Source organism: Crinia signifera, chromosome 2 (assembly GCF_055691185.1).
Source record: "Crinia signifera chromosome 2, ASM5569118v1, whole genome shotgun sequence".
Classification (NCBI taxonomy): Eukaryota; Metazoa; Chordata; class Amphibia; order Anura; family Myobatrachidae; genus Crinia; species Crinia signifera.
Window position 1 is genome coordinate 166,984,086 of NC_139218.1, and position 16,634 is coordinate 167,000,719.

Below are 16,634 nucleotides of genomic sequence, written 5' to 3' on the forward strand. Positions count from 1 at the left end.
ACATGTGACCAAAAAATACCAGTTGGGTGCATGGCAGGACTCAGAAGGGAAGGAGTGATTTTTGGATTTTGCAGCACAGATTCTGGTGGAATGAATGGTGGGTGCTATGTTGCACCAATACAGTGGAACCCCCCCACAAGTCACCCCATTTTGCAAACTACACCCCTCAGGGAATTCATCTAGGGGTATAGTGTACATTTCAAACCCCCAGGGGTTTCACCAATTTTGATACAAGTGGGCAGTGAAAATGAAAAATTACATTTTTTTACACAAAAATGCAGTTCTGGCTCAAAATTTTTCATTTTCAGAAGGAATGAAGGAGACAAAGCACCCCAAAATCTGTGCCCCAATTTCTCCCGAGTACGGCAATGCCTCATGTGTGACCAAAAAGTGGCAGGACTCAGAAGGGAAGGAGTGATATTTGGATTTTGCAGCACAAATTCTGGTGGAATGATGGTGGGTGCTATGTCGCATTAGCAAGACCCCCAAAGCACCAATACAGTGGAACCCCCCCACAAGTGACCCCATTTTGCAAACTACACCCCTCAGGGAATTCATCTAGGGGTATAGTGTACATTTCAAACCCCCAGGGGTTTCACCAATTTTGATAAAACTGGGCAGTGAACATGAAAAATTACATTTTTTTACACAAAAATGCAGTTCTGGCTCAAAATTTTTCATTTTCACAAGGAATGAAGGAGACAAAGCACCCCAAAATCTGTGCCCCAATTTCTCCCGAGTACGGCAATGCCTCACATGTGACCAAAAAATACCAGTTGGGTGCATGGCAGGACTCAGAAGGGAAGGAGTGATTTTTGGATTTTGCGGCTCAGATTCTGGTGGAATGAATGGTGGGTGCTATGTGGCATTAGCAAGACCCCCGAAGCACGGTGAAATTATGAACCTAATATTCCATAGATGTGTGGTATATTTTAAAACACTCCTTTATACATAGGCCGGGTTTGTCGGGGCAAGTGTCACACTGGAAAATAGTTTGCTTTCTTATTCCCTTTTTATAGCAAACTTTGCACCTTTTTTGTGTCCTGCCCTTTTTTCCAGTGGAGGGGATTTCATCAGGAAAATGCTGCCCTGGTACAATACGGGGGCCAGTACTAGAAGTACTGGGGCCCTCTGCCTGCTGGTTCCCAAATATTAGGCCCTTTATGACTTCCTCTTGAAAGTGCATAAATGTCCCCCTCTGGCCGGTAGAACGGAATAGCACGTAAGCGTTATACAGTGCCATCTGGATGATATACACGGCCACCTTCTTGTACCAGATTTTTGTTTTCCGCAGGGCACTGTACGGCTTCAGTACCTGATCTGAAAGATCAACTCCGCCCATGTACCTATTGTAATCCAGGATACAATTAGGTTTGGAGGTGTGGGTACTGGTACCTCGTACAGGGACGGAGGTGGTACTGTCTCCGTGAATTGTTGTCAGTATAAGGACATCCCTCTTGTCCTTATATTTGACCAACAACATATTTTCGTTGCATATTCCCCTGCTTTCACCCCTTCTCATTACTTGGGCAATGTGCGTTTTTGGGAGGCCTCTTTGGTTCTTGCGCACAGTACCGCAAGCTGCTGTACCTCTTGAACCAAGGGCCTTAAACAGGGGGATGCTAGTGTAAAAGTTATCCACATAGAGGTGATAACCTTTATCCAGGAAGGGGTGCACTAAATCCCAGACAATTTTCCCACTAACACCTACGAGGGAGGGGGGGCATTCTGGCGGTTGAATTCTTGAATCCTTCCCTTCATAAACCCTAAACCTGTGGGTGTACCCTGAGGTGCTTTCACACAGTTTATACATTTTTATGCCATACCTTGCCCTCTTACTGGGAAGGTACTGGCGGAATTTAACCCTTCCTTTAAAATGTATAAGGGACTCGTCGATACAAATAAATTTTTCAGGGATGTACACCTCTTCAAATTTGGCACTGAAATGATCAATGACCGGCCTGACTTTGAATAGCCGGTCAAAGGTGGGATCATCTCTGGGTGGGCACTGTGCATTATCGGTGTAATGTATAAATTTAAGAATTGTCTCAAATCGAGTCCGGGGCATGGCCATACGGTAAAATGGAGTACTGTACAGAACATCTGTACTCCAATATTGCCTAATTTCTGGCTTTTTTACTATGCCCATATGAAACACCAGACCCCAAAACGTCATCATCTCTACTGCATCTACAGGGGTCCACCTAGCAAATGATGACGTGGGGTTTTGAGCAATAAACTGCTGGGCATATAAATTAGTTTGGTCCACCATTAAATTTATAAAATCATCAGAGAAAAATAATTTGAAAAAGTCAATTTCTCTGAGACCTGTGGAATCAAATTGGATTCCTGGCATGGCCAAAAACTCAGGAACCTGGGGCTCAAAATTGTCTGGTGGTGGGGTCCATACTAGATCAATTATTGGGGGGGGAATCTCAGCTGATCTACGGGGGCGTCTTTGAGGGGGTCCCTCATCACCAGAGGAGGAAGAGGAGCTTAAGACGAATCCTTCAAATTCCCCGCTTGCATCACTGCCTGTGTCAGAGTCAGAGGCAAGCATGGCATATGCCTCCTCCACTGAATACATTCTCCTGGATGACTGGGAGGACATTTGGGAGGACATTTGGGAGGACATTTGGGATGCCATTTTTATTTTTGTGTTACTGGTAGTGAAATGTTTCAACACGTGTATAGTGTAGGGGGGGGTACAAACTTTATTTCAATCCGGGGGGTATGTAGTGTGTATGTGGTGCAGAAAAAAAAAAATACTTTATACCAATAAAAAAAAAAAAAATGAAGGGGTTAAAAATAAAAAATTGAAGGGGTTAAAAAAAAAAAAAAAAGGTCCTGCGCCAAAAATTGAGCACAGATGTTGGTCAGTAACGTCTGTCACTGAACAGCGCTCAAAGGCAACAGGAATCTGATCAAAAAAAAAAAAAAAATTGATCAACCCTGTGCCGAAAAAGCTGATCAGTGATGTACGTCACTGATCGGCGCACAGTGGCCACAGGACACCCACAAAATCAGTGTGTGTAAAAAAAAAATTAAAAAAAGACCCCACAGCACTCACAAAAAAAAAAAAAGGTGATCAGTGATGCGACACTGATTACCAGTGAGGGACAGCAGGTGCACAACCTTTGGTGCAACTGACAGTGCAACTGGCAGCAACTGACAGGTATATATATAAAAAAAAAACCTCTGCGCCCCCAAAAAGTTGCTGATCAGCACAGATATACTGATCAGCACAAAAGGGGGGGTAGCAGACACAAAATATACACTCTCTATCACTCTCTGTCACTATCTCTCTCTATCTCTCTATCTCTCACTATCTCTCACTATCTATCACTCTAGGACACTGCAGCAGCAGCACTGACAGTTATATGTATAAAAAAAAACTGCACCCCCAAAAAGGGGGGGTAGCAGACACAAAATATACACTCTCTATCACTCTCTGTCACTATCTCTCTATCTCTCACTATCTATCACTATCTATCACTCTATGACACTGCAGCAGCAGCACTGACAGTTATATATATAAAATAAAACCCCTGCACCCCCAAAAAGGGGGGGTAGCAGACACAAATCTCTCTATCTCTCTACCTCTCACTATCTATCACTATCTATCACTGTATGACACTGCAGCAGCAGCACTGACAGTTATATATATATAGAAAACCCCTGCACCCCCAAAAAGGGGGGGTAGCAGACACAAAATATAGCTCTCTCTGTCACTATCTCTCTATCTCTCTCTATCTCTCTCTATCTCTCTCTATCTCTCTCTCTATCTCTCTATCACACTGCAGCAGCAGCAGGAAGTCTCAGGAAGTCAGATCCAGGAAGCGTCCAGCACGCTACAAGCAGTGATAAGGTGATCAGGTAAGGTATTTGCAAGGATCAGGTAAGTATTAGCAAGGATCAGGTCGGTATTCACGGCAGGCAGGCACGGTGACCGTTCTGCACGCTATTCCAGACCGGAATGGCGTCTGCAGCGCAGTCACCGTCAGTTTAAATGTCGCGCCTTGGCTGTGATTGGTCCGTGGGTCCCACGGACCAATCACAGCCTTGGGGGCAGGTGGGGTGAGGGTGGGGTGAGGTGTCATCGTCACCGATGACCCCCTCATGCCCCCTGACGCCCGGCGGTGATTGACACCTGTGTTACCGAGCGTCCGATTCGCTGGTAACACAGGAAAACGCTGTGAATGGCTGTTCACACTGAACAGCCAATCACAGCGATCGCCGACGGGGGGGCGACATCGCAGCCCCCCCTGGGCATGCAGGGACATGTCTGCTGTCAGGGACAGCAGACATCGTCCCTCTGTCACTGCGTCTCGAGACGCAGTGACAGTTTAAACTCATGACGTACATTTATGCCATGTGTCGGGAAGTACCTCCCGGCCATGACGTAAATGTACGTCAAATGTCGGGAAGGGGTTAAATGTCTGTCCTTGAAAACGGGGGTATGTTGCCCCTAAACGCCGTTGGAAAATAAAGGCTTTTACTTCACCACTGGAGTCCAGTCTGATTGAGTGCCGCCTCCTCCACTGGTATTGTATCCCTGAAAAGGGTTTGGATGGCACCACAGCATTAAAATTGTTTAGAGGGAGTGCCGGATCCCAAATCGTTATATATATATATATATATATATATATATATATATATATATATATATATAAATTCTGTAGTTCCGCACTCCCAGCCAACAATGTAACAAATTGCGGTGCTCCTTTAAGGTGACACAATGTGTCCCAATGTATAGCAGGGTTGGATAGTCCAATAAGGGCACTCACCAGTAAATCATAACAGGTTTATTCAGGGTACATTACCAATCAGGCATAGTAGTCTACGTTTCGGCCACCAGGTGGCCTTTCTCAAGACAAGTCAGCTCAGACGTCCACACAGTACAAGAGTCAGGATACACTGACACTCATTCAGCAAGCTCCCTATAAAGCACTCCACTCTGATTACATATGGTTCAGCTGTGTCTGTCTGTACGGGTGCTCAGTGTGTTCATAGCCCCGCACCCCACATGACCACAGTCTGATTTCTCATTGGTTCCAAAACGCTGCTATAGCAAAATACAAAATGGCCGTGCGTTTCAGACGCACTGCGATGCGTTCCACCAACCAAAGTTAACATTTAAACATACCCAGCAAAATTCTAAGACGGCGGTTTCATGACAGGGATCCTAGTCAGACCTCCTAGGTGGTCTGGTTCACTCAAATCGCGTCTATTATATGTTTTTAAGACGGCAGAATTTCGTATATGGGTAATTTCCAAAATGGCCGTGCGTGTCACCTCAAACGAGGTGCGTTCCAGCAATTATAAAGGCTACCTTGTGGGTGCTTTTAAGCATAGAGAGCTACAGTAATGAGTGCCAGTTTACAATCTGGTTAGTCCCAGCAGTCACCTCCAAATAATCCACATCATAATTCACATTATATATAAAAAAACAAAGAAAAGCATAAAAGAAGAAGAAAGAGAGAAAAGCATATTATAATCATAATATGAACATGGATATGTCTATACATAGTATACGGTAAGCCAGTATATCACAGGTTAGTTTAAGCGCAGACTATTATATTTAAAGTTATACACACTTATAACATCAATATTAATATCATTGGTTACACTAGTAACCATCCTCGTATAGCGCAACTATGGCTTAGATATCAAAAGTAAAACATAAGAAAAAATGAATAAAGAAAACAACCACATCCTGAGAACAAAATCTTGTCCTCTAACGCACAAAGCTAGTGTGCAATTAAATGCGAGATGTACTTGAGGTCAGTGCCATCCTTTTCATCACCTCACCACCGATCACCAAAAACCTTCAAAAATATTTTTTCTTAAAGAAAGCAATTTAATGGATTGTTCTCATTAAGGCCCCGAGGGGCAACCGTGTCCAGGTCAAAAATCCATTGAGCTTCACGTTGTCTCAGGGTCTTCACTCGATCTCCACCCCGCGGGGGTACGGGGACATGGTCTATTAACATTGATTTGATCGAAGCCACTTGGTGTCCGAGTTCCATACAATGCTTGGCCACCGGCTTATCCGTTCCACCCGTGTCAAGGGCCAACCGGATAGTGTAGCGGTGGTTCGCCATCCGCTCTCGAAAGGGGCGTGTCGTCATGCCTACATAATAGGCTCCGCATGGGCATATCAAAATATAGATTACAAACGCCGATGTGCAGGTTAAGCGATGCTTGATTTTATATCGCTTCCCACTATGTGGGTGTGCCACTGTATTTCCTACAAGCATAGCGTTGCATGTAGTGCACCCCTTACAGCGTACACAACCTGGTTTGCCAGATCGTAGCCACTGAGTCCCCTTAGGGGTAGGCCTGAGTGTGGGACGCATCAAAATCTGTTGTATATTAGCATTCTTTCGATAGGCCATCATGGGTGGTGGGATTTTGCGTAACCTTAGTGTGGTATCGCTTTCAAGGATCGGCCAATGTTTCTTGTAGATTGCTTTTGCCCCATGGGCTGTATGATCAAACGTGTTGATATGTACCAAGCGATTATCCTTAGCCTGTACAGGTTTAGGATTAAGATGACGAGCTCTTGCTTTTGTGAGACACCTGTCGACTACCTGTGGTAAGTACCCTCTTTGTAAGAAACGCATTCTCATTTCCTCAAGCTGGCTTGTTGCTAGTGCCTCTGTTGAATTGGTACGTAGTACCCTGAGGAACTGGGATATGGGTAGGCTTTCCTTAAGGTGAACTGGGTGTTGGCTTCTTGCTTGTAGTAACGTATTTCTATCCGTTGTCTTACGGTATAGAGTCGAACCAAGAGTATCGCCATCCCTGAAGATGGTCACATCTAGAAACGTGATGGTTTGGTGATCGATGGTGTGTGTGAATCGGATAGGCTCAGGCACTGTGTTGAGACCCTGTAACATCTCGAAAAATGTCTCTCTTGTTCCGGACCAAATCAAGAAAATATCGTCTATGAAACGAAAATAACATAACAATTTGTCACCAAATGGTGAGACAATGTACTTCTGTTCGTAGTTGGCCATGTATAAATTGGCATACGCCGGTGCCAGGTTTGACCCCATGGCGGTGCCGTTTACCTGCAGGTAATAATCAGCACCGTACATGAAGTAATTTTTCGTTAAAACCAGCTCCGTCAGAGACATGATAAATTCGATAGGAGGTTGAGTATGTTTATTTATGATCAGATGTTGTCTGATTGCCTGCATACCATCACTATGTGGTATCACTGTGTACAACGATTGTACATCAAGCGTAATTAACCATGTCTCGGTTTCAGGAAGTTGCACACTACGAATTTTGTCCAGAAAGTCAGACGTGTCCCTAATATAGCTGGGAGTATTCAATACAAATGGTTGTAAGTACCTATCGACAAATATTGCCAACGGCTGCAACAGCGACCCCCGGGCCGATATAATTGGGCGGCCAGGGGGGCTGTCCAGCCGCTTATGCACCTTGGGTAAGGTGTATATGATGGGCGTTATTGGGTGGTCAACCATCAATTGTTTGGCAGATTTCTCATCGATCCATCCAGCCGATACTCCTACGGCGATGGATGTGTCAATCTGTACCTTGAGTGAGGCTGTCGGATTAACAGTCAGTTTACAATAAGTATCTTTATCACTCAGCTGGCGTTTTATTTCTAAGTCATAATCGGACCAATTTTGGATAACGACCGCCCCGCCCTTATCCGCGGGGCGGATCACTATCTCGGAGTTGGCTTTCAGGGCGGCTAAGGCCTGTCGTTGTTTATAGGTCAAATTTTGATATTTGGGTTTAATGGCTGAAATTTGTTTCATTTCATGTTCAGTCATTCTTACGAATGTACTGATACTAGGATTGTTAGAGGGTGGATCGAATGTGCTAGTTTTCAATGGTTTAGGTTGTATTTCTTTACACATAGTTGGTTGTGGGTCTGGGAAAAATTCCCGTAGCCTCAACTTCCTACCAAAACGGTAGTTGTCAACCACCCAATTGAAATGATTATGGGGTGTGGTCGGGACAAATGAGAGACCTAGTGCTAGCACTGAGGTCTCCTCTTCAGTGAGTTTATATTTAGACAGATTAAATACCAAGTCTAGGTCCGTGTTTTTCTGTCCCTTCGGTCTCCACCCCCCGCGCCTCTGTTGGAGCCTCCGGCGCCTCTGCCCCCCCTGTTGCGGCGGTGGCCTATTTGTTCTAAAAAAAGGCCCTGCTCGCCTCTGTTGTCGCTAGAATCAGTGAACTCTCCCTCTGAAGAAGATTTCCCAGAATATTGATTGGGATTGCTGCGTGGTCTCTGGTACCTAGGTGGTCTACGTCCTGTGGGTTTATGACCCTCCCCCACCAGCCACCTGTATACGGTGTGTGTTTTGTAGTCAGTGTTCACTGTCTCTAGTTTTTTTCTTTTAAAGTGTAGTAACTCCTGATGGTATGTCTCAATTTGGGATTTTATTTTGTCCAGCCAAGGTTCTGATTTATCACCAGACAATTTTTTAAGGGAGGTGCTTTTAAAACTTTCAATATCAGCACGTACCTTAATTAGCTCACTCCCCACTTCTCCAACAACCAATAATAACAAGTCAGCTGAACACTTGTTCAGTACTCCGCACCACCTTGAGCAGAAAGATGGATTATTTCTGCCCAAGGTGGGTACGTTAGCTATACGGAACCCGCGAGGTATCTTCTTGGTGCGATGGTATTCACTGAGGAATTGACCGTGCAACAGGAGATCGGTCTCCCGTCTCCTGAGTTTTAATAATTTATGATACAAATCAATTGGTGTTTCAGCTGGTAATTCTGCAAAATCTATTTGGTCAAAGTATATTTTATCAGCATCATCGTCAGTTAATGAAATAAATGTATTCTGGGCTGCAGCCAGTAAATCATCATCCAAGAAGACACCCGCGATTTGTGACATAGTATCAATATCACTCTAAACTGGAAATCCGGAACAAGAGGACCATATATTCAATAAATTTTTTGAGCCACAAAAATCAAAAAAACTATAAATCAAAAAAACTATAAAATATAAAAATGCGCAAAGTAATTCAACAATACTCAGCAAAAAAATAACCAAAGAAAATACATATAGACAATCTCCACGTCCAGTGCTGTGCTAATCCAAAACTGTTATCCTAGACATCCAGCTGTAGTTTTGTAATAGCAAAGTTCATCAATTGTATTATATCAATCGTGGGTGCAGGATAAATTGATTCCAGGGCCAAAGCAGTCCAGGTCAACACAATACAAATTCTGTAGTTCCGCACTCCCAGCCAACAATGTAACAAATTGCGGTGCTCCTTTAAGGTGACACAATGTGTCCCAATGTATAGCAGGGTTGGATAGTCCAATAAGGGCACTCACCAGTAACTCATAACAGGTTTATTCAGGGTACATTACCAATCAGGCATAGTAGTCTACGTTTCGGCCACCAGGTGGCCTTTCTCAAGACAAGTCAGCTCAGACGTCCACACAGTACAAGAGTCAGGATACACTGACACTCATTCAGCAAGCTCCCTATAAAGCACTCCACTCTGATTACATATGGTTCAGCTGTGTCTGTCTGTACGGGTGCTCAGTGTGTTCATAGCCCCGCACCCCACATGACCACAGTCTGATTTCTCATTGGTTCCAAAACGCTGCTATAGCAAAATACAAAATGGCCGTGCGTTTCAGACGCACTGCGATGCGTTCCACCAACCAAAGTTAACATTTAAACATACCCAGCAAAATTCTAAGACGGCGGTTTCATGACAGGGATCCTAGTCAGACCTCCTAGGTGGTCTGGTTCACTCAAATCGCGTCTATTATATGTTTTTAAGACGGCAGAATTTCGTATATGGGTAATTTCCAAAATGGCCGTGCGTGTCACCTCAAACGAGGTGCGTTCCAGCAATTATAAAGGCTAACCTGCACATCGGCGTTTGTAATCTATATTTTGATATGCCCATGCGGAGCCTATTATGTAGGCATGACGACACGCCCCTTTCGAGAGCGGATGGCGAACCACCGCTACACTATCCGGTTGGCCCTTGACACGGGTGGAACGGATAAGCCGGTGGCCAAGCATTGTATGGAACTCGGACACCAAGTGGCTTCGATCAAATCAATGTTAATAGACCATGTCCCCGTACCCCCGCGGGGTGGAGATCGAGTGAAGACCCTGAGACAACGTGAAGCTCAATGGATTTTTGACCTGGACACGGTTGCCCCTCGGGGCCTTAATGAGAACAATCCATTAAATTGCTTTCTTTAAGAAAAAATATTTTTGAAGGTTTTTGGTGATCGGTGGTGAGGTGATGAAAAGGATGGCACTGACCTCAAGTACATCTCGCATTTAATTGCACACTAGCTTTGTGCGTTAGAGGACAAGATTTTGTTCTCAGGATGTGGTTGTTTTCTTTATTCATTTTTTCTTATGTTTTACTTTTGATATCTAAGCCATAGTTGCGCTATACGAGGATGGTTACTAGTGTAACCAATGATATTAATATTGATGTTATAAGTGTGTATAACTTTAAATATAATAGTCTGCGCTTAAACTAACCTGTGATATACTGGCTTACCGTATACTATGTATAGACATATCCATGTTCATATTATGATCATAATATGCTTTTCTCTCTTTCTTCTTCTTTTATGCTTTTCTTTGTTTTTTTATATATAATGTGAATTATGATGTGGATTATTTGGAGGTGACTGCTGGGACTAACCAGATTGTAAACTGGCACTCATTACTGTAGCTCTCTATGCTTAAAAGCACCCACAAGGTAGCCTTTATAATTGCTGGAACGCACCTCGTTTGAGGTGACACGCACGGCCATTTTGGAAATTACCCATATACGAAATTCTGCCGTCTTAAAAACATATAATAGACGCGATTTGAGTGAACCAGACCACCTAGGAGGTCTGACTAGGATCCCTGTCATGAAACCGCCGTCTTAGAATTTTGCTGGGTATGTTTAAATGTTAACTTTGGTTGGTGGAACGCATCGCAGTGCGTCTGAAACGCACGGCCATTTTGTATTTTGCTATAGCAGCGTTTTGGAACCAATGAGAAATCAGACTGTGGTCATGTGGGGTGCGGGGCTATGAACACACTGAGCACCCGTACAGACAGACACAGCTGAACCATATGTAATCAGAGTGGAGTGCTTTATAGGGAGCTTGCTGAATGAGTGTCAGTGTATCCTGACTCTTGTACTGTGTGGACGTCTGAGCTGACTTGTCTTGAGAAAGGCCACCTGGTGGCCGAAACGTAGACTACTATGCCTGATTGGTAATGTACCCTGAATAAACCTGTTATGATTTACTGGTGAGTGCCCTTATTGGACTATCCAACCCTGCTATACATTGGGACACATTGTGTCACCTTAAAGGAGCACCGCAATTTGTTACATTGTTGGCTGGGAGTGCGGAACTACAGAATTTGTATTGTGTTGACCTGGACTGCTTTGGCCCTGGAATCAATTTATCCTGCACCCACGATTGATATAATACAATTGATGAACTTTGCTATTACAAAACTACAGCTGGATGTCTAGGATAACAGTTTTGGATTAGCACAGCACTGGACGTGGAGATTGTCTATATGTATTTTCTTTGGTTATTTTTTTGCTGAGTATTGTTGAATTACTTTGCGCATTTTTATATTTTATAGTTTTTTTGATTTATAGTTTTTTTGATTTTTGTGGCTCAAAAAATTTATTGAATATATGGTCCTCTTGTTCCGGATTTCCAGTTTAGAGTGATATTGATACTATGTCACAAATCGCGGGTGTCTTCTTGGATGATGATTTACTGGCTGCAGCCCAGAATACATTTATTTCATTAACTGACGATGATGCTGATAAAATATACTTTGACCAAATAGATTTTGCAGAATTACCAGCTGAAACACCAATTGATTTGTATCATAAATTATTAAAACTCAGGAGACGGGAGACCGATCTCCTGTTGCACGGTCAATTCCTCAGTGAATACCATCGCACCAAGAAGATACCTCGCGGGTTCCGTATAGCTAACGTACCCACCTTGGGCAGAAATAATCCATCTTTCTGCTCAAGGTGGTGCGGAGTACTGAACAAGTGTTCAGCTGACTTGTTATTATTGGTTGTTGGAGAAGTGGGGAGTGAGCTAATTAAGGTACGTGCTGATATTGAAAGTTTTAAAAGCACCTCCCTTAAAAAATTGTCTGGTGATAAATCAGAACCTTGGCTGGACAAAATAAAATCCCAAATTGAGACATACCATCAGGAGTTACTACACTTTAAAAGAAAAAAACTAGAGACAGTGAACACTGACTACAAAACACACACCGTATACAGGTGGCTGGTGGGGGAGGGTCATAAACCCACAGGACGTAGACCACCTAGGTACCAGAGACCACGCAGCAATCCCAATCAATATTCTGGGAAATCTTCTTCAGAGGGAGAGTTCACTGATTCTAGCGACAACAGAGGCGAGCAGGGCCTTTTTTTAGAACAAATAGGCCACCGCCGCAACAGGGGGGGCAGAGGCGCCGGAGGCTCCAACAGAGGCGCGGGGGGTGGAGACCGAAGGGACAGAAAAACACGGACCTAGACTTGGTATTTAATCTGTCTAAATATAAACTCACTGAAGAGGAGACCTCAGTGCTAGCACTAGGTCTCTCATTTGTCCCGACCACACCCCATAATCATTTCAATTGGGTGGTTGACAACTACCGTTTTGGTAGGAAGTTGAGGCTACGGGAATTTTTCCCAGACCCACAACCAACTATGTGTAAAGAAATACAACCTAAACCATTGAAAACTAGCACATTCGATCCACCCTCTAACAATCCTAGTATCAGTACATTCGTAAGAATGACTGAACATGAAATGAAACAAATTTCAGCCATTAAACCCAAATATCAAAATTTGACCTATAAACAACGACAGGCCTTAGCCGCCCTGAAAGCCAACTCCGAGATAGTGATCCGCCCCGCGGATAAGGGCGGGGCGGTCGTTATCCAAAATTGGTCCGATTATGACTTAGAAATAAAACGCCAGCTGAGTGATAAAGATACTTATTGTAAACTGACTGTTAATCCGACAGCCTCACTCAAGGTACAGATTGACACATCCATCGCCGTAGGAGTATCGGCTGGATGGATCGATGAGAAATCTGCCAAACAATTGATGGTTGACCACCCAATAACGCCCATCATATACACCTTACCCAAGGTGCATAAGCGGCTGGACAGCCCCCCTGGCCGCCCAATTATATCGGCCCGGGGGTCGCTGTTGCAGCCGTTGGCAATATTTGTCGATAGGTACTTACAACCATTTGTATTGAATACTCCCAGCTATATTAGGGACACGTCTGACTTTCTGGACAAAATTCGTAGTGTGCAACTTCCTGAAACCGAGACATGGTTAATTACGCTTGATGTACAATCGTTGTACACAGTGATACCACATAGTGATGGTATGCAGGCAATCAGACAACATCTGATCATAAATAAACATACTCAACCTCCTATCGAATTTATCATGTCTCTGACGGAGCTGGTTTTAACGAAAAATTACTTCATGTACGGTGCTGATTATTACCTGCAGGTAAACGGCACCGCCATGGGGTCAAACCTGGCACCGGCGTATGCCAATTTATACATGGCCAACTACGAACAGAAGTACATTGTCTCACCATTTGGTGACAAATTGTTATGTTATTTTCGTTTCATAGACGATATTTTCTTGATTTGGTCCGGAACAAGAGAGACATTTTTCGAGATGTTACAGGGTCTCAACACAGTGCCTGAGCCTATCCGATTCACACACACCATCGATCACCAAACCATCACGTTTCTAGATGTGACCATCTTCAGGGATGGCGATACTCTTGGTTCGACTCTATACCGTAAGACAACGGATAGAAATACGTTACTACAAGCAAGAAGCCAACACCCAGTTCACCTTAAGGAAAGCCTACCCATATCCCAGTTCCTCAGGGTACTACGTACCAATTCAACAGAGGCACTAGCAACAAGCCAGCTTGAGGAAATGAGAATGCGTTTCTTACAAAGAGGGTACTTACCACAGGTAGTCGACAGGTGTCTCACAAAAGCAAGAGCTCGTCATCTTAATCCTAAACCTGTACAGGCTAAGGATAATCGCTTGGTACATATCAACACGTTTGATCATACAGCCCATGGGGCAAAAGCAATCTACAAGAAACATTGGCCGATCCTTGAAAGCGATACCACACTAAGGTTACGCAAAATCCCACCACCCATGATGGCCTATCGAAAGAATGCTAATATACAACAGATTTTGATGCGTCCCACACTCAGGCCTACCCCTAAGGGGACTCAGTGGCTACGATCTGGCAAACCAGGTTGTGTACGCTGTAAGGGGTGCACTACATGCAACGCTATGCTTGTAGGAAATACAGTGGCACACCCACATAGTGGGAAGCGATATAAAATCAAGCATCGCTTAACCTGCACATCGGCGTTTGTAATCTATATTTTGATATGCCCATGCGGAGCCTATTATGTAGGCATGACGACACGCCCCTTTCGAGAGCGGATGGCGAACCACCGCTACACTATCCGGTTGGCCCTTGACACGGGTGGAACGGATAAGCCGGTGGCCAAGCATTGTATGGAACTCGGACACCAAGTGGCTTCGATCAAATCAATGTTAATAGACCATGTCCCCGTACCCCCGCGGGGTGGAGATCGAGTGAAGACCCTGAGACAACGTGAAGCTCAATGGATTTTTGACCTGGACACGGTTGCCCCTCGGGGCCTTAATGAGAACAATCCATTAAATTGCTTTCTTTAAGAAAAAATATTTTTGAAGTTTTTTGGTGATCGGTGGTGAGGTGATGAAAAGGATGGCACTGACCTCAAGTACATCTCGCATTTAATTGCACACTAGCTTTGTGCGTTAGAGGACAAGATTTTGTTCTCAGGATGTGGTTGTTTTCTTTATTCATTTTTTCTTATGTTTTACTTTTGATATCTAAGCCATAGTTGCGCTATACGAGGATGGTTACTAGTGTAACCAATGATATTAATATTGATGTTATAAGTGTGTATAACTTTAAATATAATAGTCTGCGCTTAAACTAACCTGTGATATACTGGCTTACCGTATACTATGTATAGACATATCCATGTTCATATTATGATTATAATATGCTTTTCTCTCTTTCTTCTTCTTTTATGCTTTTCTTTGTTTTTTTATATATAATGTGAATTATGATGTGGATTATTTGGAGGTGACTGCTGGGACTAACCAGATTGTAAACTGGCACTCATTACTGTAGCTCTCTATGCTTAAAAGCACCCACAAGGTAGCCTTTATAATTGCTGGAACGCACCTCGTTTGAGGTGACACGCACGGCCATTTTGGAAATTACCCATATACGAAATTCTGCCGTCTTAAAAACATATAATAGACGCGATTTGAGTGAACCAGACCACCTAGGAGGTCTGACTAGGATCCCTGTCATGAAACCGCCGTCTTAGAATTTTGCTGGGTATGTTTAAATGTTAACTTTGGTTGGTGGAACGCATCGCAGTGCGTCTGAAACGCACGGCCATTTTGTATTTTGCTATAGCAGCGTTTTGGAACCAATGAGAAATCAGACTGTGGTCATGTGGGGTGCGGGGCTATGAACACACTGAGCACCCGTACAGACAGACACAGCTGAACCATATGTAATCAGAGTGGAGTGCTTTATAGGGAGCTTGCTGAATGAGTGTCAGTGTATCCTGACTCTTGTACTGTGTGGACGTCTGAGCTGACTTGTCTTGAGAAAGGCCACCTGGTGGCCGAAACGTAGACTACTATGCCTGATTGGTAATGTACCCTGAATAAACCTGTTATGATTTACTGGTGAGTGCCCTTATTGGACTATCCAACCCTGCTATATATATATATATATATATATATATATATATATATACACACACATATACATATACATGTATAACCAAAAGTACGGTTACAAATTAAAAAACAACAACAGACCCATGTGTTGAGGGGAGTTAGAAAGACAAATAGAGGAGATGTCTGGGGAAGTCAAAAGTAGAAACAGGATGTGGGAAGTAAGGACAAATAGGGGGAAGGGAAAGACAGAAGTAGAAACGGGATGAGCAAAGTCAGAAAGAGAAGAGATGGTAAAATCAGAAGTAGAAATGGGATGAGGGAAGTCAGAATTAGAAACAAAAGCGATTGGGGAAGTCAGAAGCAAAAAACAGAGAAGACAGGCCTGTCTTCTAGGGAAAGACAATCATCTAGGGAAATGGCTAAGATTCCATAGCTTGTGTTAGCCATTTCCCTAGATGATTAGTGACAGGTGTGTTGGTAGCTGCTCACCTATAAAAGCAAAGTCTGCTGTGAGCTTCAGACCTGATAGCATGCCTGGTATCAAACATTGATGTGATAGCTATGTGTATTGCAGCCATTTTCAGCGATAGTGTTAGGACCTGCAGAACAGTGGGGTCCCTTGACGGGGGCTGCAGGCTTAAATGCATTGATCAATTCATGAACCAAATCTCCACTATTTATTATCAGTTAATTTAGTGTGTGCAGAGCCCATCCAATGTCTGTTTAAACAATGTGGTCACAAGCCATAGGGCACCCCAAAACTAGGAAAGGTGAGTGCCGATGTTAAGTGTA

General features: G+C 43.7%; 1 protein-coding gene across 1 annotated transcript in view; it reads right to left on the minus strand.

Annotated features, from left to right (window-relative positions):
* MYO19 (myosin XIX) overlaps positions 1-16,634 on the minus strand; it is a 198,245-nt gene that overhangs the window by 41,601 nt on the left and 140,010 nt on the right. The gene's annotated exons all lie outside the window — the stretch shown is intronic.